Source organism: Anomalospiza imberbis, chromosome 13 (genome assembly GCF_031753505.1).
Source record: "Anomalospiza imberbis isolate Cuckoo-Finch-1a 21T00152 chromosome 13, ASM3175350v1, whole genome shotgun sequence".
Lineage (NCBI taxonomy): Eukaryota > Metazoa > Chordata > Aves > Passeriformes > Viduidae > Anomalospiza > Anomalospiza imberbis.
The window spans coordinates 3,110,920-3,134,539 of NC_089693.1; the positions used below are offsets into that span (position 1 = coordinate 3,110,920).

A 23,620-nucleotide genomic window follows, 5' to 3' on the forward strand; every position below is an offset into this window, starting at 1 on the left:
CACCAGTCTGGGGAGCCCTGAACCATCACGGCCCAAGTGTTCCCTGGCAGTGGAGTGAGCTGTGAACAGTGTATGAAACAGCAAAGAAAACAGAGATCTCTGTCAGATGGGAAGAGACTATAAAAATAATATAATACAGAAATCCAGCTTAATTCAAACTACTCCAAAGTCCAGGATCCTGCTCTACATCCAGCTCTGCCAGCTGATCAGGAATAATTCTCCCCTGCCTGGTCCAAGCACATTTACTACTGCTTATAATTCTTATATACATCTCATACTTTAAATTAGAATTTCCAATGTTACGCTGTTGCAGAAGCTGGCCATTGGCATTTGCCAGATCTGGCCTTGCCATTCCTGGGTATAAACTTGGATTGTGCTCACCAGAGGCAGAGGGGACGGCTCCCACCCTGCTTTCCCTGCAGATCAAAGTGAAGAAAAAAGACACTGAGTTTTGCTCTCAGTAATAATCCTGGAGCTCACCAGCCTGTCCCCTACCAAGGCTCTCCATATGTACCGAGTTCCTGCAATGAGCACTTCCAGCTTCATTAGCTCCATTTCCCACCCTGTGTCCAGTGTAAAATCTGTCTGTGGCATAACCTGAAATTCCCCTCATGCTCTGCCACCAACTTTGGGCCCTGCAAACAGACTCATCCAATGTGGCCAATTCCTTAACAAAATGTTTTACAATTTTTAATATTACATATATCTGCCCCCCACCCCTCCCAAAAAAAAAAAAAAGTGTTTTGATACAAACTTTACAAACTTCAAAAGAATATCTGAAATCACCTCCCTCCTTGCACGGATTAAATGCAGCACACACCTGAACTTGTATTTAAATACACCCTGACTGTATTTAAGAAAGAACTCCTACGAGCTTGAATGCTGAGAAAGGCAGTGAAATCCTCCTGGAAGCAGCTCTGGCAGGGCAGGCACGAAGCGGAGCAAGCAACATTTACAGTGGCCAATTGTTAGAGTGAAAACAAACCTGCCAGATTGGATGTCACTGGGGAGGGATATCAGCGTCTGATCTCGGGCAGGACGGGACACAGGGGTACCTGGAGCCTTGTCAAACTCAATGCTCTTATGTAGTAGGTTGAATAACAGAACAATGTTTACATTTCCCCTTGTGCCCTAAGTAGTTTGGAAGTTGGACACCTGAAAAGCCTGAATGATTTTTAAAGCAGTGCCACTGTCAGGTCTTGATCACCAAGGCCTTGGCTGTTCCTTGCTGGTATTCAAGAAAATAAAACCAGAAAAACCCAAATAACCCCAAGTTATTTCTGCTTCTGAGTCTGGATATTCAGCATAAACAGTATAAATGATGGAAAATCCAGGAGGTTGCTCCCACTCTGGGCACACCAGCCTCATGCAGCCACAGCAACCCTAAACACAACCATCCAGCTGAGGACCTGATGAATTCCACCCAAGAAAGAATTTTTGATTTTCTTCCATATTAACACATTGAAACTTAATATTGAAAGTTCCTCACATATATGAACACAACAAAATGCAGCTCATAGCAAAAAGTGTGAATTGAAGCACGTAGGAAAAAAACATCCTGGATGCATTAGAGAGCAATAAATGCTGCATAACAAATGCACCAAAATCATAGAATTATAGAATATCTGGAGTTGGAAGGCATCCACAAGGATCATGGAGTCCAACTCCTGGCCCTTCACAGGACACCCTGTCCCAGAAATAGGGTGGAAGTAGTAAAAGTCCAGTGAAAGAGGGGATGGCTTCTCTGATACCATTTTATCATTCCTCCTCACTGCTGCCCACTCTCCAGAGGAGGCCACCTCCTTCCATCCTCTTAAGCTCCCAGCTCTCTGATCCTCACAGCCAGCCTGGATCCCAACATGCTTCAAAGACAAAATTGATAGTTTCAAAATTCAGCTTCATCAATCTCTTCTAAACTCATGTGCTCTCCAGAAAAGTGAGTCCCAAACCAGCTTGAATTGGACAATTTCATCTCATCCTGGGCTCAAATGATTGTCAGTCCATCAAATGCTTCTTTGAAAACTGATTTCTTGCAGATGACCATGATTGCTATAAAACAGTATTTAAAAACATTTTAATATTCGAAAAGAACTTTCCTCTCCTCTTATATCAACCACATGTTTGAGAAAGGGCCTGGGGTTTACCACTGCTTGGTGAGAAAAATAGCAAAAAGGAGAAAGGAAAATGGGGTGATAATGACTGGGGATGTATGGATTGAATTTGGGCTCTATTTAAATACAAGAGGACAATTTGTGACTTGTTGGTGTAGGCAAGCACAGAGAAACATTTGTGGCTCAATTCTGCATTTGAATTATAGAAAAATATCTTGTGGCAAACTATATTTCTTTTAGCACAGACAAACTCTGACCGAGTTGCCAGCTGCTCGTCCCAGTCCGAGCAGATGGGCTCTGTCTGACTGGGAACCCCTCAGGAGATTTCTTATTTGGGCACTACTGCTGTAGGGTGGGAACCCTTTGCCACCACCAAGCAGAACCCATCCCACTGCAGACCACAGCCGGGAATAAATAAAATCTCTGCCTCCACCTTGTGCCCCCAAACTCCTCCCTCTGTTTGACCTATTCCCAGGAGCCTTAACTTGGCAGAACTTAGTAAAAGAGACAATACAAAACTACACTTCAACCAGGAGCTTCAGTGGAATAATTTGAATTGTTGGCCTAGATGATGCAGTTGGAGTAGATGATTGTAGGTCCCATTCAACTAAAAATATTCTACTACACCCTACTCCACCCTACTCTATTCTATCCTAATGAAAGAAATCATAGAGAAACCAGGTCTGGTCCTACTTGACTCAGGTCTGAAGGCTCCGGGGTTTCTGCTGTTTTTATCATGCTGCATTTTAAGGAGTTTGGTGACAACACTTAAATCTCAGTGGTAGTCACAGCCAGGCTTCCATGAGCCAGATTATTTTGATAAACAGTTTGTCACGTGCTCTGTTAGGGGCAGGGAAGTTAGGCTAAATTTTGCTATTAAAAACTACTAAACCTACTAACCTGAACGTGAATTTTGACTTTAGGGCTGCTGGTTTGTGATCCCCCTTACAAGAGGTCCCATTTCAGAGCAGAGTCACTTTGAGTAGGGCCTCAATAAGGACCAAATTTGTAAATCTCCATGAAAACTGAGACACGTTGAAATAACCACATTTGAAAAGTCACTCTCCAGGCTGGACAGAGAAGCTGTGGCTTCCCCATCCCTGGAAATTTTCAAGGCCAGGTTGGACAGGGCTCAGAGCAACTTTGTCTAGTGGAAGTGTCCCTTCCCGTGACAGGGAGTTGGAACAAGATGATCTTTGAGGTCTCTTTCAACCCAAAACATTCTATGAAAAATAAGAGTTAAAACATATCAGTGTCTGAAGAGCAAATAAAGATGTAGGAGACACACACACAGCTGCTACACCAGATCCTGATGGCTTTTGTGATTATTTATATTCACTTGTTCTTTTTCTCCCTGGTCTGTCCCACTTAGCTGAAAAAAGGTGCAGAGCAGGAAACAGAGAGCACAGAGGCTTATAAAAACATTCTTCCCTATTAAGCAACTGGGCTGATTGTCCCTGTGTGAAAGATGAAGCAGACTGAACAAAACTCTTACCTGTACATCTCCATTCCTGATAGAAACCCTCGATTGCCTTTGTCACTTTAGCACAGGAACACAAGGCCAAATGAAACACATGTTTACAGCTATAATGAGGATTAGCTTTGCACTAAAAAAGTTGAACTACAGTCAAAATTAGATGGTGACATGGGTATTTGCCAACAGCATTAAATGAGAAATAACAGAGTATGAGGTTTCTGGAATGAATAGAAAATGTATTGTTTAGAGACCCTTTTGGCCAAGTATCAACATATGCCAATACTTAAGACTTCTTGTTCTTATTTACTTACCCCAACAATAAAACAAATGTTGTTTTGTGCCAACAGCCTGACAGACTGGTCCTGTATCTTTAGAAATAGAGATTGGATATTATTTGTCTCATATCAGCTTCAACTTACTTAAAAAAAAAAAAGATGCAAAGTAATTGAGTCCAGAGCAGAGGAAATAAGTGAAGGAGGTCATCGATTTTAATAACATATAGCATCAACACACATTAAGGAAATGCATAAAACAGAGGGAAAATAAAGCATTTGCCCATCTCACAAGACCAGGCAGTGTTTGTAGCTTCCTCCAGCTCCAGGCAGAGATTACTGGTGAAGCCTCAACCACAGCAGTGATTGATCCCAGTGCCCTCCATCAGCCTGAGCCCAGAACAGTGAGGTAACCACCCTCATTCCCATTAAAAACCAGGCAAGCTGATGAATGAGAATCCTAGGAAATTCTCTCCAAAGCACAGAACATTAAACATATTTGCAGTTGAAGCATTCAAACCCTTCCCTGGCTCAACCACTTCTCCCTGTGGTATCACCCACTGCCAGGCCACCCCTGTGCTCCCATCAAACCACTCCTTGCAGTGTTCCCACCTGGGACTGGGCCTCCATGCTCGTGCCAAAACCCTGCAGCTGGAAGAGGGAGAGACCCACGCCAGAGCTCACTCCATTTTAAGGCAGATATTGTCAGTAAAAACAACAGGAAATCCTTCACATTTTGGAATGATTTTCCCCAAAGATTTTCACTACACCCAGACCAAGATGGATTTGCTCAAGCTGATTTTCAGGTGGCATTTGGATGGGTGTGACATAATGTGGGTTTGGATGGGGGCTGATTTTGCACATGGCAGGGGGGGACTCTGCTATTTAGACTAAAAAAAAGTTCAGTGTCGTTACCAGTTTGGGGGAAATGGAGAAAACTCTTGAGATTTGCTGTCTGGTGTCCAGTCTAGTGCTCTGAAAACTGCTTGTGTACTGAAAAAAAAAAGAAAAACAATCATATTTACCTGACTTGCAGAGTTAGACTCCTGAAGTCTTTACAATACAATGCCCACAGCATCCACACATGAATATAATGTGTTTATAGGGGTTCTATACATTCACCTCCTCCATGTCCTGCCATTCCTTAAAAAAATGTAAATAGAGGTATTGATCACTTACCACCTGTGCTCTGGACTACCATCCTGCAAATGTTTTTGCTCTGGGAAAGTGAATAAATGCATGTTAGCATTAACTTTTCTGCCTTTTTTATACACCTATAAACAGATCCATTGATTTCCCCCACCCCTCCCTCTTTTTAATTTTGCAAAAACAAATGCTTTCCTGGACAGTCAGAGTTCATTACTGCGACAGAGCTCAGCTCCCCTTGGCCTGCCCACAAGAATCAGAGAACCATTTAGGTTGGAGAAGATCATAGACCTTTTAAGGCTGGGAAAATTCTTTAAGGTTATTGAGTCCAACCATGGCCAGGGCCACCAGTAACCCATGTCCTCAAGTGCCATATCCATACAGCTTTTAAGTCCCTACAAGGATGGTGATCCCACCACTGCCCTGGGCAGCCTGCTCCACTGCTGGACAGCCCTTTTGGTGAAGAATATTTCCCTGATATCCAACCTAAATCTCCGCTGGCCCAGCCTGAGGCCGTTCCCTCTCCTCTTGTCCCCGTTCCCTGGGAGCAGAGCCCGAACCCCGGCTGTCCCCTCCTGTCAGGGGTTGTGCAGAGCTACAAGGATCCTCCTGAGCCTCCTTTTCTCCAGGCTGAGCTCCCTCAGCTGCTCCTGGGGCTCCCGACCCTTCCCAGCCCCTCCATGTCTTTCTGGGCAATGCAAGTTAGGTGAGAGGTGAGACTGAGAAGAACCAGCTTTGTCCTCCAGGAGCTGCTCTGCTCCCCCACAGCCACATCCTCCCTTGGCTCCCACCTTGGCAGCCTCCGGAAGCCCCCAGCTCATCCCAGTTCATTCACATTGGGTCAGAGCACAAGCTTCCCAAAAATGTAATTGCCTGGAAAGCCCAGGATTCCCACAGCTGGGTCTCCAGGAGGGGTTTTCACACACCCTCTGGCTTTGCAGCAGGGGATGAGGAGGTGGAACCAGCTCTTCCTCCTCCTGGACGAACGTGGAGAGCCCAGAGCAAATCTCACCATCTGCACAGCCCGTGAGTCACCTCAGGGCCTGGGCAGTTTACTTTATAGATTAGTCAACAGAAACAAACACAAATCCCTAGACATTAAAAAGCCTTTTTAGAAAAATAATTTTTAACTCCCTCCCTGAAAAATTTGGCCACAGATCTCTAATTATAATTTTCTCAAGATTTTTTTTTAAATAATATTTAATTGTGGTTTCTATAAACATGAAGATAAATTACTACATGTAAATACTGATTCTCAACAGTTACTAATGCCTCTCTGGGGGCTGTTTTTATTTCACTGAGACGGAGAAACTAAGTTGTAAAAGATTTTCTTTGTCCCTTTCGCTCATCATGGAGAGATCTGAAAAGTTTTCTTGCATTCCCCACCAAATGCTTTCTAGCTGATGAGTTTTGACAGCATTATTAAGAAAATTGAAGGGGAAGATTGATTTCCAAGATGATGCATCGTAAAGTCATGAGAAATAAAACTGAAGCTTTTATTCCAGAAAGGAAAAGGCAGTAAGTGCAAGGAAGACACTGAGACAGACACTGTACCACCCACCAGTTCCCCTTTTAAAGCTTCCAAGCTGACTGGAAGTCAGAGCCATAATGAGAAAATTTTAAGAGTGTTGGGGTTGGGGTTTGGATGAGCAACACGATGTGTGTGAGCATCCCTGAGGCTGGTCCAGACTGTGGGAGCTTCTTGGATCCAGCCCGTGGGCTGCAAGATTTACAAGGGCATGCTGAGGTATCACATATTTACAGCTTCTCCCTGGGTTAAAAAAATGCCCTGAGAGGATCACCTCTTCCAACATTGCCCTGTTACAGCTGTGGAATATCAGTCAAGGAATGGATGAATGAGAAAATGGAAAGCAACAGGAGAAGAGCCCTGACCAAACCTTTCCCAAGCCGAAGCAGCAGTGTGGGGTTGTGCAGCTGCACTTACAGCTCACAGAGCTTGACCTCTCAATGCCAAAGAAAGAAAAAGTCACTGAAAAGGGCAAATCATGATCCAAAGGTGTCACCAGGATCTCAGCGTATTTCAGTTGTGTTGCTACAGCTCAAATGGCACTGCCAATCCTCTGACTCCTCTGCCCAGCCACTGGAGGAAAATGTTGCTGTACCACACAGGGCACCTGCTGAGATGCAGGTACCAGGTACCCCCTGAGCATCCCCTGCTCTGTGTGTGACCACACTCTGAGCCAGCCTGAAGAGCTGCCCTCCCTTCAAAATAAACAAATAAACCCATTCCAATGCATGAGAAACTTCCGCTGTTTTTTTCTTTTGGTGCCAGATCAGTTTCCTGATCGTGGCCACAATGCCAGGTATAACTGAGGAATGGAGGCTGCATCCTGGGAGTAGGAGTGGACAGAGAGAAAAAAGATGCATTACAAGCTCAAAGTACCACCAAACTGAACAAGAAACAGCAGCCAAGGCACGGGGACCTGGAGCAGAAGCCCTATGAGGGAGAAGGCACCCTGGGGGCTTTAGATGGGGCCTTTTGTAAAACCCAAATCTTCTCGAGCAGGGAAAACATGGACCCTTTGAGAGAGTGACCACATCAGGGCAGGGAGGTGCTCACCCATAGAAACCCCTCCATGGAGCCCTGACATTGTTTCCTCATTTTCCATGAAGCAGGTCATGGAAAGGGATTTTGTTGTTTCAAACTGGTGACATTTTGCATTTGGCTCTTACACAAAGGCCTGAGCTTTGCTGCCTTGTTTGCCTGGCCCAGAGAAGCCACAGCACTTGGTGGGACAGAGAAATGAGCACACAGAGGCAAAGCCCAGGGCTGGAGCTGACAGGGAACCTCCTGTTGCTCCATTCCAGGCAGAGCCAGAGCCCCAAGCTGTCCTGCCTCTTCCACCAGCCCATGGTGTGCTGAGTGCTCTCCAGACAGACACAGGGAGATGCTGTTCCCACCCAAAACAGCTTCCAGCTCCAGCTGGGCAGAACACAGGGAGAGCACACCCCACGTATCCAGCTATGTGAGCCATGCATTCACAGACATGTCCCAACAACAGAGCCCAGAAACTGCTCCCCAGTCACTCATCCCAGGCCAGTCCTCATGGTTTCCATAGGCATAGGGGAGAGGTGGGTGTCTTGCTTGGTTTCACAACAGCACTGCACACTGATGTGCAATAAATAAAGATGAAATGGAAATAATCCAACCCATTCCTCTTTGAGCACAGTTCAAGGAAAATATTGCAGCTAGAGACCATAAGCAGACCCAATAAATTTGTTCACCTCCCACCCCATTCCCCTTTTGTTATTAGGGTGTGACTAAGGCTTTGCAGCATCAACTTTAGGTCTTAATTAGAGATTCGTGCTGTGAGCTCAAGGGATATTTTAAAATCACATTAAAAATATCATAGGAAGTTGCAGCAGGCACTCAGACACAATGCAAACCTGTGAGCTGGGATGGCTGAAACACTCAGTCATGGTCACAGGGTTTTTCTTTACCTTAAAGCACGGATTCCTCGGGTGGTGTTGATGTTGTACTGAGAGAAGGCATAGGGGGCTTCTCATACTGCATCCAGCTGTCCTCAAATATTTATATCCAGAGGACAGCTTGACTTTCTTGAGTCAAAACTGGAGAAAGTGGGGCTGTATTACAAGGAAAAACTTATTGCTTGGGCAGCTGCTTAAGACATCATTGTCTGACTGTGCTTTCTGCCCTGCACTCGCTTCAGACGACTGAACTTGACCTATCCACCCATCATAAATTAAATTCTTTGATCTCATCTGTAACAACACAGAGCCCTAATAACAATAGATCAAACCCTGGCAGGGACAATATGCTTATTCTTTACCAACTAAATTTTAATTAGTAAACAGGGCAGGGGAAGAATCCACCTTTGCAGAACAAAAAGGGAAAGAAAAAGCATTTTGTACTTGAAAGAAATCGCTGATAAAGAGCAGAGACATCTTTCAGAGCTCTACATCCTTGTTCTGGTAATCTGAAAAACCACATCATCCCCAAACCATTAAACCCAGGATGAATTTCACATTGTAAGAAATGGCTGTGAAAGCAAACATCAAAAGGGGCTGGGGAGGAGGAAGCAGATCAGGTGGGAGAGCAGTGGCACGATGCCTTTTATCCCCTGCTCACACAGACCCATCCTGATGATTATCCACCTCCACCATGTCTGGGCTGCCTGGTGCCCGTGGCTGGGGCAGGGGAGGCTGTGGCTGAGCCAGGGCTGAGCTCCCAGGGCTGTTCAGTGTTTGCAGAGCAAACAGCTCCCGCCGTTCATTCTCTCTTTGCACAGGGTGGATTTATTATCCTGGGCTCCCCTTTACACCAAATAACTTGGGTTGGTGATGTCCAGGTGAGCCTGTGTGTCCTCAGCAGCCTGGATCCTTCCAGGCAGCCATAAATACTTAATCCAAGTGTTCCTGTCAGCAGTGGCACTTGTTGAGGCAGGGATTTTCTGTGGCTGTGCATCTCAGGTCACTTCATGCCAAAGTAGAAGCAAATCCTAAGTAAATCTTCTTTTGCTGAAGCACCCACAGTGTTCCCTGTCTGTCTGGAGTCTCACACCAGGATGCAGAAACAGCTGGTCCCTTGGTGGGATGGTACATGGACCTCTCACCTCACCCCATGGCTCTCACAAAACCAGCAGGTATTTTGCAGGAAGTGCAGAAAGTCTCACAAGGGCAAAAGAACGTGGACTGATGGAGATGACATGCTCATATCAGGCTCATTTCCTTGGGAAAGCAGGCAAAACCCCCAGCATGGCTGGTTAAACCTGCCTGGCACAGGAAGAAGACGAGCCCAAGCCAACTCACCCCATTTCTGAGGTGTTACCACATCCCAGGCAAAAAAAATCCAGACCACTCACCAGAACCAAGCCCATGACCAGGGACACTTCACCAAACCTCCCTGAGCATCAAACTCCTTGAGTTTAACCTCTCCAATTGCCTCTTGTGCCAGCAATGCCCTCACTGGGACTTGGAAACACCACCACACCCCCTGGGTTCCCAAACAGGTTTGATTTGACACCAAATTCCTGCTATGCCAAGGTGCTGGGATTTTATTGGCTCTACGTGTCTGGTTGTAAACAGCTAGTACCTTAAAAAACCCCAAACAACCCACTTTTAATCAATAATTCAACTTTAAAAGGAAACTTCCAGGCAGTGAATAAACAAGCCAACTACAGACCCTTTCTCCCAGCTGGTTGTCAGCATTTCTAAGCTATTTTACTAATTGGTTGTACCAAAACTCCCCACGATGTGTTTACCACTGAAATGCAGCCCCTCTGCAGTGCGAGGCTGTGGGAAAGGGAAAGAAAAATCTGGGTTTCAGCTGAAATCATGAGATGAGTTTCATGTAGGAAAAATCTTAATAAGCAAAGTGGAATTCAGGCTGGACCCTGGGGCAAACATTGAGGCTTTTATCAAATGCCAAGTGACCCTTAATGACTCAGGGCAGGTGAGCTGGCCCTGTTTTTATGTCAGCTGCCCATGTCCAAGACAGAGGGCATGAAGTGTGGTACTCTGCAGGTCCTCCCTCTGCTACATTTGATGTGGGATGGGAACCAATGCCCAGCCCAGCCCCAGGTACAGTTCCTAAATCCAAAACATCTAGATTTTCTTTCCATTATTTTGTTTTAATGCCCACTCTGGAATAGATATTTCATTTTTACATCACAGATCGTGCGCAAACAAACAACAAACTTCATTAAGAGGAGAAATAGAACTGAGAAAATGACCGTGATATTTCTTTAGGTGAATTTTTAGTTGCCTCTTTAAACATTAAAAAATAAACAAATACGGTAAAGTTTTCCCACTGGAGTGTCCACGAGCACTGAGACAGGATGAAACCCTGCCCACCCCAAATCAACTGAAGGAGTAAAAATTTGTGTGGCACAAGAACATACAGGTAAGCTTTGGGACACAGAAAGCACAAACCTCTGTCAGCTGAGCAGGAATAACCCAAAAATAAACAAGCAAAATCCGCCCAGAGCATGGGCAGGACCCAACCTTTGGTTTGATCACGACTGGAAAGATAAAAGGAGGAATCCTTCACCCCATGGATTTTCAGACCAGGGTCACAACTCACATCCATCAATTATGGTGCAGCTACAGCTGCTGGGCAGATTGAGAAGCAGCTCAAGACATCTGGAAGGAGAGAGGGACACGTTCTCCTGCCCTTGTCACCGCCGACGGTGCCGAGGCCGCGCAGCCCAAACCCGTTTTGCTCCTCAGTGCAATAACAGATGGCTTTGCCACCTACCACTACTCACTGCCTCCTCAAAGCCTCGTGTGTTGCGTGTGGTCCAGAGCTGGGTCGTGCAACCAGCCAGAGCCCTCAGCTCCATTTCCAGTTCACATCACTCCAATAGGCCCTCAGCTGGCCTGAGAAATTCCCAAGCATCTCTTTCTGCAAACAAGGAGTTGGGTTTCTTTTGTCTTGCAATCAGGGGAGACAAATTCTCCCCTTAACCACAGTTTAATTTATTCCTTTTGGTTGTTATTGCCTCCACCTAGTGCAGCTGTCTAGACTGGGGTGGTGGTGGTTTGCTTTCTTTTTTTCCTCTTTAGTTGGGATTTTTTGGAAGCTGCCTTTGCTTCTTTCTGAAACAAGTTTATTTTTAGTGTCACTTTTTCCATTGGCAAGATGCTATGGCTGAGGGAGCTGCTCTCGGAGGAACTGAGCTGCCTCCAGTGTGAAAATGAAAAAAACCTGCCTGGTTGGAGGGCAGGAGCAGGAGGAAGCAGCCGAGGTGACACGGAGATGGTCCAAGGGAAGAGGGTCCACGCGTGTCAATGGGAAGAGCACACTCATCCCCTTCCAACCCAAAACTGCTTAACCAAGGAGGGTTATGGCACCTTCTGACACCCTCTCGGACCGATCTCCTCCTTGGATGGAGCTCCACCTAGGAGGATGCCAACAGGACTCACACCTGCCCAAGCCATGGTACTCTTCTCCTGTTGGCTTCCAAGAGCACGTAAACATTCCTCAAGGAGCCACCTGAGAGCTTTAAATCAGGGCTAACCTTGCCACAGGAACCTTCCACCAGCACTAAACGGTTCCCAGGTGATTTCTCAGGAAAGGGGATCACAGACACAGGAGGTTTTTTGGTTTTTGCTTGGCTGTTTACTACCCTACAGCCTCCTGGCTGCCTTCTAGCCGCGCCAACCTTGCTTGCTCCTGCTCTTTCGGGTCCGTATTTATTCTGCTTTTTCTCAGAAATAAATACTCTTCCAATTTTCCCACGATTTTGCTGGTGGGTGTTTTCAGAAAGCTGGGAAAGGGATGGCAGCATTTAGCCCTTAGTCTCCTCCTCACCTGCAGAGTTTAATCCCACTGCAGTGATCATCTCCTTAATTACCATTAGTTTACTACCTTGCAAAGAGGAAGGGTGTAAAAATCCATTTTTTTAAAAAGGAATATGTGGACTTGAAATAATTGGATAAAAATAAGACTGGACTCTTATTTTTCCAGTGCCAATTTTCAGCATTCACAGTGCCCATTCCAAAGATTTCCTGACACCAGCCCTGCTTCACTGAGCTCAACATATCCCAAATACAGCAATGCCAAGAGGGCAGAAGGAATAAAAGTAATATATTTTAAGGCAAACCCTGCAGGCTTTTAGGGTGGGAGTGAAGAGGTGGGGGAGGGCATTAAAACACACACACACAAAACCCCAGAATTAAGCAAGCGAGACCATTCCAGTTGAGCTGTTTCAGCCATTGTCTTACAACAACTTTAAACCCAATTGCTTCTTTTTAATGAGGTATTTTCTTCCTCTTAACCACCCAAATTTAATCCATGATGTTAGTCCAACTCAGAGAACTTAAAATCAGAACATTGGGGCCTTTCTTAATCCTCTTAACTTGCCAAAGGTTTTCTGATCACACACCTCTTCCTTCCTACTTAGGACTGGTTTTTTTCCACCACCCTTTGTCTTCTGTTTACAGCTGTGAAAAATTAGAATCCAGGCAGTAAAACCTCTACATAACAAATGAGCATTTAGAGATGGCTTGCATGTTTCATTGAAGGAAACCAGGCACGTTTTCTTAATTATTTCATCAAATCATATCTTGTCTGGGCTCAGATGCTCAGCATTTCTTGAAGGACATTCTTTAATCCACAGTCTTTCCTTCTAATGAATAATTGTCTTCAGAAGATAAACCCTGGCTCATGCTGTGGTCACTTAGCACCTTTCACATGATGTGGTAGGTCAATAAAGCTGGGACTGGATCTCATGTGAAATCTAGGAATCCTCCTCCTCCTGCATCGCTTCCAGGTCCTCCTGAATCCCAGTGTCTCAGGAGAGGATGCAGGGTTTGATCATTGCTGTGCTCTGGTCATCCCACGGTGATGTCAGGGTTTCCCAGATGAAGGAGCTGGAACAGCTGTGATCCAGCACTGATTGATTTCAGGGCTCATAAGCAGAGTTGTATAAATACACCTAGCATCTACCGTCCCCTCAAACCCGGCTCTTCCATGATCGTGGCTAAACTGGCACAGGAGGCTGGCACAACTGGGGATCTGAAGGACACCCTGCTATGAAGGCCAGGGAGCCACACTGGAGTGAAAATTGCACATCAGGAGGAACCCGTCATCCTTCATGAAGTTTAATGACCAGTGAGGGCAGCAGGTGTCCTCAGTGATACTCCAAGCCTAGCCACTTCCAGATTTCCCTTCAAGCCTGTGAAGGGCTAGAGCTGCACTCCTGGGGCCATTCCCTGCTGTTGGACTGCACTGAGCTCACCAGGCATGGCTGATCAGCCTTTGCCATCACATCAGGAGCACATGGCAGGAGCTGCTCTCTAGATGAAGGGCCTGAGAGGGAGTTGGAAGGTGCTGAGCAATGCAGGAGCCATGAGTAATCAATTGTCCAAGGGACAGTCCCCAGCACGTCCCAGTCCAAATTAGATTTCAAAACAAAAACAGCCAGAGACTTCCTTCCTGCCCCTCGCTGCATCTGAGAGAGATGGGTTTTACTGAGTGGGCCACTGAGTTGAGATGAGCTAGGAGCCAAGCAAAGGGCTTGAACCAAAACACAACCTGGCACCTATCCCAAGTTCCTTTTGAGTTTGGTTAACATTCCCCACCCATCATTTTTCATGTGCATGTGCCACATCACTTCCTGGTTCTGATTTGCCTGCTATTTGCCCCATGGGTAGGGTGTTACCCATCGAGACTCAAAAACCAGCAAGTAACCCCTCCTCCCCCTCCTCATAAACCCCACACCCATCTCTGAGGGATCCAAGCATCCCTAGCAGGAAGGAGTCCAAGAATTCTTTATGCACATAAGAATGTCCCCTTGCCACATCATAATCCTGTTTGCTACCAGTGCCACACAGTGATGGTCCAGGTCAAACTCCAGATGTTAATAAACCTCAGTAACAACTGCTCAGAGAAAATGGAGATAATTGGTCTCATACCTGCTATTAGAAGAAAAAAAACCCAACAAAATACATGACAAAAAAAAAAGTGCTATAAAAAATGCATCTTGGTTGCTTTTAACATTCTTTTCTAAAAGCTAATTTTAGCTCTATGGCTGGAGCTTAAAGGCAGCTGCACATCTGGTGTGATCTGCCAACCTCCATGGGTCTGGCCCACAGCACTCCTGTCCTCCTGTGCTGAAAGTAAAGCCTTGGGATGCAAAACCACAAAACACAGAGGGTTAATTAATGGGGGATCCAAGATGTTTCCCTGTGCTCTCTCAGCTTTGGACAGACTTGGATGTTGATGGCCTTGCTGCAGTCAGGTGCTGACTGTAAAACAACTCCTTCTGTTGCTGTTGCCTGGGTTGCTGGGTTATAAAAGCATTAATACTTGGCTTGTTGTCACAGTTTTTTTTTTCACTGTCTTTGCTACTGCTGTGAGCTTCACAAATGTGCTATACTTGGAAGAATTCATGAGCAACAGGCAGAAGATGTGGTCTGGGATGCTCACAGTGCTATCTGTAGGTGCATTTCTGCTGCCTTTGGATCCCCATCATTACCATATAAGCCCTGCAAAAATAGTTTCCAGGCAGATGTTTATATTTTGCCATTGGGTTGGCTTGGGTTCTGAGAGGATCAGATATGGTCAAATTCTGCTGCTGGTGCAGATAATGCAAATCCCCAAAAGATAAGTGAGGTGAACTATCTGCATGGAGTCACAGGAATTATGCTCCAAGGAAGAATTTCCCAATTAATCAGGAACCAGAGCTGTGTGGACCAAAGTCCACTCTGACCTGAGAAGCTGACATTATTGATCAGTGTTATTTCCCAGGGTATTCCAGTCCTTGCTCCCTTCCAGCCACAAGTGCTTCACCATGTTATTGGTTTTCAGGAATGTGTTGTTTGTCAGGCTTGCTGCTTCCTCACACACTATATTAACATCCAGCACCAGTGTCTGCTGGCTGCAGAACACAGGTTAACTGTTCTTAGGTGGAAATCATCTCATTCAAATACCTGAAACACAGCATCCACTTCTCTCCAGCTCCTGAGTTCCACAGTGTGCAGAACAATTCTGCCCAGGGAGAGTCTTCTGTGCAGTGGGAATTTCACTGGGCACTTGAAGGTGCAGTGAGCAGGTCACAGCATCACCAGCTTTGCTGATCTTTCTCAGTGTATCCACAGAATGATCCAAATTTGCCACTAGCCTTTTTTGGAGATATTTTTAAACCTCTTCAGGATGGATAATGGGCTCTGGAGAAGTGCTCCTGCAAGCTGTTTATCCGTGTCAGTCCAGGGAGGGCAGCTGAGACTGAATTTGTGAAGCTTCACACACACCCTGGCCTCTGAGCAACATTTCATCCAGGTCTTCTCCACCTGCCACCGCCCCACTTGGTTTATATCCCTGTCTCCTCATGGATATCCATATATATATATGGATATATATATGTCACATGGATATACTCAATGAGCACTCAGTGGGCCAAGGCTGCCCAGCTCTGTGACTTTGGCCTGATTTCCCCTACAACAAAAAACATCCATAGGAGTCCACCTTATGCCCTCCAATCTATCCTGATAAACTCTCCCGTTACTCTCTGGGTTTTAACAGACAAAGCAGTGACAGCAGTTATGTACAGGGAGGAAATTTATAAAATGTTAAAAACTTTACAAGGAGAGCACATCTTTAAAAAAAAGAGAAAAAATGCCAGGAGTACAAACTGAGTTGTGCCAGAATCTGTTTGCTTCCTGCAAGAAACATGGTCTCTGCAGGGCTTTGTGCTGGTGAGAAAGGAACAGCTTGGAGATGAGAATGGTGCTCATCCCCTGTGCACATACTCCAGGCATCAGGACTTCCTATATTTCATATTTTAATTTAGTGTGTGTACATGGCTTGTTTAGGTGAAACAGGCTCACCCTAAAGAGGACAGTGAGATGCTGGACCAGGCAATAACTTCATTTAGAAGGAGAAAGGAAGCAGCTGGGGAAGAGGGGAGCGGATGTGTGAAATCCCAAATCCAGCAGTTGGTACCCCAGCATTCTTCAGGAATTGCAGTGGTCTGTATAATGTGGGTAGCTTGGAGCAGTTATGCAGTAAATATTTTTCCCCAAGTACTTTTCATGCTCGAGTTTTAGGTTTTCAGAGGGATTTTTTTTTATTTAAATTTTTTTTTTGAAGGAAGATCAATGACTTAATGAAAAAAGTCTGAGATGCATGAGCGAGGCTATCGCTTCAAGAGTGCTTCCAGATTTACATAAATAACATTCCTGCTGCATAAACATCTTGGCAAAGGCAGAGCATCTAACCCCCCTCCTACTCTATTGGCCTCCACTAAATTCTGCAGAATATTAAAACCCCTTGATGGTAACGTGTTCTCGGCCAGAAACAAATCATTAGTTTGGATGAGGGCATCAAACTGCATCTGCTCTGTTCCCTGAAGTTCCAAGTGCAAGAGATTTAGGAGGGAGGGGAGAGGATTTCTTTGATAGAAGGACTTAGAAAAATGGCAATTGATAGAATTTTTAAGCAGATACAGAGATGAGGGGACACATCTTTCCCAAAGACACGTGGGAATGGACTGGAGTAATTAAACGTGGAGATGGGCTCAAGCTGTGCAGTTTGGAGGTGGATCTGAATGCTCAGGAGCTTTTGTTCTGCCCACTACACATGGCTGAGATGGTCCATTGATCAACTTTATCAGGAGTCAGGAAGGGGTAAATCCAGGCTCATCTCTAAGTGAAAAGAAGGGGAGAAAAATGGAAGAGGGGAGCTGTGAAATACTGCAGGGGACTGACTCTACCTGGCTGGCAGGAGCTGCAGTGAGGGAGGGTCCCTCCATGCTGCGGGGCCATCTCATGGGTCTGGATGTTGCCCTCATTGCCAAAACTCCCTGGAGAAGGCAGAGAAAAGGCATGGTACAGATGAAGCCAGTTTTTAATTCACCTTTGAGTTTTCTTACAATGAATTATTTTGGCATCAGTTCTATACTTCCAAGAAAGCACCACAAAGCCAAAGCTACTCAAAGCAGCTCCTACCCACCAGGGCAGAAAGAGATTGATTCCACAAGAGGAACTCTCTTTTACTGGCAACATTCTTGAAAATTAGGGAGAGTTGAGGGTCTTTTTCCTCTTTTCAATCCAGTCTATCTCTCATGCTTTCTCCCTCCAGAAAGAACCAGCTTTCTGCCTTCTCAGAGGTTCTTTTTTAAGCCCACAAGAACATCCTGCGTGGATCTGCAGGGACAAATGATTTCTTGAAACACACTGGTCTTAATCAAACCTAATCTCTCATGACAGGGCAGAGCAGCCTGGACATCCATTAGATTTAGCACAGCTACTCCAAGCAGTGCTGTTATGTCAAAATTATGCAACCTAGGCTTTGATAGGCTTTGGGGATTTTCTGTATGGTTCCTTATGAGCCCGTTGGTGCCCCTCACATTTCAATGACCACAATATGAACATTAAACGTATTTCCTTTCCCACAGCTGGATGCTGTCCCATCTGTTCTGAGACAGCCAAAGTGTCAAGTAAGCCAGGCAAGGCAGACAATTTTTCATGCAAATCTGTTGACTTTAGGATTTTTAAATATATGTCTTTTTAATAACTCACAGATTATCTCACCAAAAAAAAAAAAAAAGGGTCATTTGCAAGACTTCCTCCAGCAGTCCTTGGCATTGTTAGCCAACATTGCAATGCACATCTATTATCCTCAGAAGAAAACCTGGCAGAAGGACAGAGAGAAATGCCATGTACAGTCACTCTAATGGCTTAGCCTGGGATGTTGTATCTGACAGTGCTCAGCCTGGATGCTCCAGAGGGATGCACAGAACCCCCCTAAACAACTGCACCCTCCAAGCACTCTTCAGCTGTGCAGCACAGGTGGAAGGGAGAAAAAAACAGATTTAAAGCATTGCACCAGCCCCAGGCAGGAGGATCAGGATTTGTCACAGATTTGGCCTCCTTCCCTGGCACCTTCAGTGTCCCTGTGTCCCCTGGAGCAGGGTGGGCAAACCCAGACACCTCCTCCATCAGCCCTGCATGGCTGGGAAGCAGCAGCAGCACCCACAGAGTCAGGTCTCAAAAAGATTTGCACAAAGCCAAGGAAATAACCTGTTAAATCAACCCATGTCACAGGTGACCAGCTCAGTGAAAGCACAGAGCTCACAACAGATTTAACTCCAAAATCAGCCAATGTCCCAGTGCAGGAACGGCCTCTGCTCGGCACACGCTGACTCAGTGCTCATCTGAGCTCTTGGAGCAAGGCGGGGATGTGAACAAATGAAGTGACTTGTGCCCATGAAACACCACACCAGTGACACAGGAGAGCCTTTCCCACCTCTGGTTTTCAAACCACCTTTTAAATCCCTTTTGCTTTTTAATGAGATGCTTCACAATAAAACAGACTGGACAAGGCAGCTGGCAAATCATCCTGTGATGAAAGCCAAGGATGTTAATTGCCTTCCTGCCTTACTTCATCAGACCCCCACCTGGCAGAAGAGGATACCCAGAGGAGTAGCTTCCAGCCTCTGGATTTCAATGCCCTTTTCCAAGAAAAACCTGCTCTGGTGGGCACCCAGAGCACACCTGGACTTACCTGGAGTCTGGGGAAGGACCAGACTGAGAAGCAACAGGAGAACAGGAGAAACCAAACCTACTCCAGACCTACACATACCTCTCATTCTTTTAAAACTTAGGTGGATATTTGGCTTACCCAGTTGCAGGTCATTTCTCCATATTGAAGGTCTGGTTGATCAGGGTCCAGAATAACTCTGGGAACCTCACACAGCCAGGACAGCGGGACACCACTGGAATAACAGGAGGAAAAGGGAACTTGCTGCACTGAAGACCTCTAACTCTTCTAGCATTTTCTGCTGGGGCAGCTCTGCAATCACAGAGGAGGTGTTTGCCATTTTAGCACCAAAATCACCATGGAAGAGGCAGTCATGGGCTCTGTGTGGAGCCACGAAGCATCATGCAGACTCAAGGCTCTGTCTTAAAAAGCAGCCCATTGCCCTTTCCCAACACACATTTTACCTGGGAATGGAGAAACCACAGCTCTCTGGATAATTTGGGAACTTTGCCACTTCCTCCAACTCCCTCCTTTAAAAAAAAAATTAAAAATCCAGCTTGTTTTCTGAGACTCTGCTTTAAAGAGCTGAGTTCTTAAACCCAGAGTGCGTGATGCAGAACAGCTGACTTTCTGTAAGGTTGTTATTAGAAACAGCCATTGCTGAGCTGGGATTTCATGGCATGCACCTCGTTTGGAGCCTGGGCAGATGCACCACGAGCGTGGGTCCATCCACACAGCCTGGCTAAGAGTGAGCAGTTTGCTGCCTTTCAGTGCCTGGGGCAGATCCTGACTCAGAGATTCCTCCCCGTTGTTTTCCATGGGAGGAAGCAGGAGTTATTTTGCACAGGGTCTGAACAGACGAGATGCCAGCTTCTTGCTGGTAAATACCACTTCCAACCTCACTCGCAGGCTCCAACAGATGTTTCTGCTTTTCAGAGTAATGGAAATTTTATGGACCATTTTCTCCTCTTCGCTGGGATGGAGCAGCAGATCCAAAATGCCTTGGGAAACACAGTGGTCTCTTCCTGAGACTCACTTCAGAGCAGTGTCTCCAGCAGATCAGGGAGAGTCCAACCACTCAGTCGGACTAAAAATTTGTCCAACTAAAACCCAACAATCTGTGGGTTGGGTTCCTCTGGAGAACCAGGCACTATCTGCCACCAGGCAGCTGCTCAAAGGCTCCACTGTCCAACAGCTTTCACTCAGAAGCTCAGAATCCTCCTGAAGGATGAGCTGCTGGCTTCCAAGCTGGGTAGAGAGCCCAGGGGTATGCAGAAAAGTGGGTTAAAAGGATTTGGGAACTGTGGTACTATTTTTACATCCTTGTGTTGGTCATCATTTGTTACAGCTGGAGAAACTGAGGCAGGTGAAGTCATTCACTGAATCAGAGCAGAGCTGGGGTTGATTCCACATGTACAAGGTACCAGTGTGCTCATCACAAGACAGCACTTCCCCAAAAACACAGAGTGGTGGGACAGAGAGAGGGAAATTCTTTGCCAATGCAGACAAAGCGTGGGATAAAAGGGTCTAATGTGCATCCTGAGAATCCACATTTCCCTTGCCTTCCTCTCATGTCCCTGGGCTCAGCCAACTGTGTGAGAACCCCAGCATCCCCCCAGATTGCTCAAATAAACCCTATGTTGCAATGTTCCTTAAGTAAAAACCAAAAAAGAAACTTGGGGAATCCCATTGATTCACAGCTGTATTAATTATTATTTTTTTCAAGGTCCCAGGAGTTAGTGAATGAGAATATTATCCCATGGGGATAGAGAACACAATGGAAACAGGAAACTTTTAAAAAGCATTTCTGTGGAGATATTATCTCAGTGCTGTAGGACACAGGATTTACTTAATTGCAGCCAAGGAAGTTTTAGATTACGCTCTGCAATGTCTGCATGAACGTCTCAGCTATCACAGGGAAGGCTCCTTGCATGGCTGTTTCCTTTAAGATATGTGCCTTACCCTGAACACGTTCACTGGAGGGGATTTGGTGATAATGCAAGAGGGCTTGGAGCACTTCAAAGCCTTCAATGAGATTCAGGGCATCCCAGCCCATGATAAAGAATATGAAATTGCTTTTCTAGCAGATGACATCCTGCCTCCTCTCAGTGAAACACAAGCCTCTATTCAATGTCTTGGAGAAGTTTGAGAGGTTAACAATCCTGTTTTGGGTTCTTTTTGTGTGCATAAATATGACCAAGACAGAGGCAATGCCTCCAGGCACCTCTCCAGCAAAATCCCTCTTAATTTTCCATGCCAATAGTCCCTAGAAGGATTCAAATCCATGAGAAGCCAAATCTCTCTTCACTTAAATAAACTTATAACAGTAAGTCTCCAACCCTTTTATGTGACACACATCATGATTTTCAGAGATGGTCTAACTCCCCATTATCTATGCTTGATTAGGTCCACTTAATGAAAATGGCCATCCTCTTGAGAACTTCATTTTCTGCAGGGGCTCTCAGTACTTGAGCCTTTAACAACACTTGAACCTAATCCCACACCCCATTCCTCAAAAAAAAAAAAAAAAAAAAGAAAAAAAAAAAAAGAAAAACAACCCGCAAAAATCTCAAGAAGAAGCCAAAGCAAAAAAGAGGAGAAAATTAAGTAGAACACCAGCAGTTTTATACAGCCTCAGGTGGGATGAATTTCACCCTAAGCAGCACCTAAGAAGCCAAGTTGCTCATACTACAGGAATGATGCAAACTGATTCATTGCAAGTTTGTGTCCTGTGTCCCCAGCTTTTACTCCTTACCGTTCATGTTCCTGCTCCTGTTGCCCTGGAGTTCTCAGACCTCATGGCTGGGTCACTGCAGCTTCCTGAGGGCTGTGTGTGAACCATCTCCAGCATTCCTAAACTGATGGGCATGTGAAGGTCCAGGTACCAATCTGGGATAACTCAAGCTCCTCCAACCTTCTCTGTGATGGAAACATCACCTTTGGGTCCCCTTTGTTCACTCACTTGCCAATTCTACTGAAATCTGCTGAGGATCCAGACTGGAACCTAACCCTTCTCACATTGCTGGACTTGGTTTGGTGGGTCCACATATCTTGGGAGAACAGATGGATAGAAACAAACCCATTTCATTTGACATTGGGTTCATTTTAAGGGAAAACTCAGATTGTCTCCTCAGTCTTGCACTGGATCTGTCATGTGCTGTTTTTTGCTCCAGCCGTGTGGCCCCAGGGACATCAGGTCCACAGGGTCATTCTGCAGGTGTTCTGGCAAATGGACAATATGGAAATAATAACCAGGTCTCTCCATGCCAGGGGTTTCTCCAACAGACCAGGGAGACATCAGCACCTCCAGCAGATCTGTGCTGAAAGGTGTTCAAAGGAATCAGCAAAATCCCATGTCAATTTGCCACAATGGAAGACCTGATCCCAGCACTGGAAGATTCCAACTCCAGCCTTCAGAGACAAAATACCTCATTAATGAAACAACACCAAATTAAGCAACCCAGCTTCCTTGGATTTCTGTTAGTTTAGGAAGGATGCCAGGTGATCCAGACAGCAATGAGATGATGGGTTCAATAGCCTGAACTGTGTGCACACAGAGGTGTGTAGGACAACATTCCAGATGCATTCCATATACGATGGGCATAAGCTCCCAAAATCTCCAAGGCAATCATTCCACACCTCTAGACAGAACAACAGTTTAGAATTCAACTAAAAAACCCCAAAACTTTAGTTGTACATGAGAAAATGAAGAGATGCTTGTGTTTGCTTTGTTTTGGAGCAGAAAGCAGAGCACTTGTATGCAGAATGTTCTGGATCCATTATTACAGCTGTTCCACCAGATTTCCCTGCAACTGTTCCTCTTCTTTCCCAGGAACAATAAAACCCATGAGCTGCAGGCCAAGTGGCGAGTGTCCCATGATCTGCTCCAGCTACTGAGTTTGAAGCTACTGAGAGGTTTTGACAGCTAGTATGAAATGATGCAACCCAATTAATTCCATGTGCTGGCTTTCAAGGTATCAGAAGAAGAACCATCGTTCAAGTAACACCAGAAGAGTAAAAAACTATTAATTTTTAATTCTAATTAATTATTGCCTGTTGCTGGAACAGTAAGATGAAGTGTTTCTACAGCTTCTTCTGTGCCTTTGAATGTACCCTTACACCACAGTGAGGCTTTGATTGTGCCACAGAGACCTTAAAGTCTGGCCGGGGATATCTCCCGGTAGTTGACCAAGAAGATCATTCCAAGGAGCTGGATCTCTGAGCTTCCTTCCAAAATGTGGCACTGCCAGACCCCAGCCCTGGTGGTTCTGCTTCTGAACAGCCATTTAAATAAATGAGGACAGCCAGAAAAGAGTGTTTGCCTATGACACAGCCCAGAGGTTGTCAGGTGCTGAAGGTCACTTCCATCAGCACTACAGCTGGAGCCCCTAGTTCATTTTAAGCTTGTCCAAATGCTGCCTCCTGTCACCTCCCGGCCTCATGTCCTCCTTCCCTCCAGCCAGCACCAGCCCTGGCACAGTCAGTCCTGGAAAACCAAGCCCAGCACCAGCCCTCCAATGGCTTCACAGATTTTGGTGCTGTCACGAGAGCATGAGTGGCAACCCACAGCTGGGATGAAGAGGGGATGTGAAACCTTTCTTTTGGCAGCATCTATATTTCGTCAGCTTGGACTGCTCACAAAACACCA

General features: G+C 45.7%; 1 long non-coding RNA gene across 1 annotated transcript; it reads right to left on the reverse strand.

Moving 5' to 3' along the window:
- Nucleotides 1-736: 736 nt before the first annotated feature.
- On the reverse strand, nucleotides 737-21,514 carry LOC137481735 (uncharacterized). The gene is made up of 4 exons (XR_011003633.1): nucleotides 19,437-21,514; nucleotides 19,114-19,284; nucleotides 17,204-18,123; nucleotides 737-5,079 (listed from the first exon to the last, which is right to left on the reverse strand). It is a non-coding gene; the product is annotated as an uncharacterized lncRNA (long non-coding RNA).
- Between the last annotated feature and the right edge of the window lie 2,106 nt (nucleotides 21,515-23,620).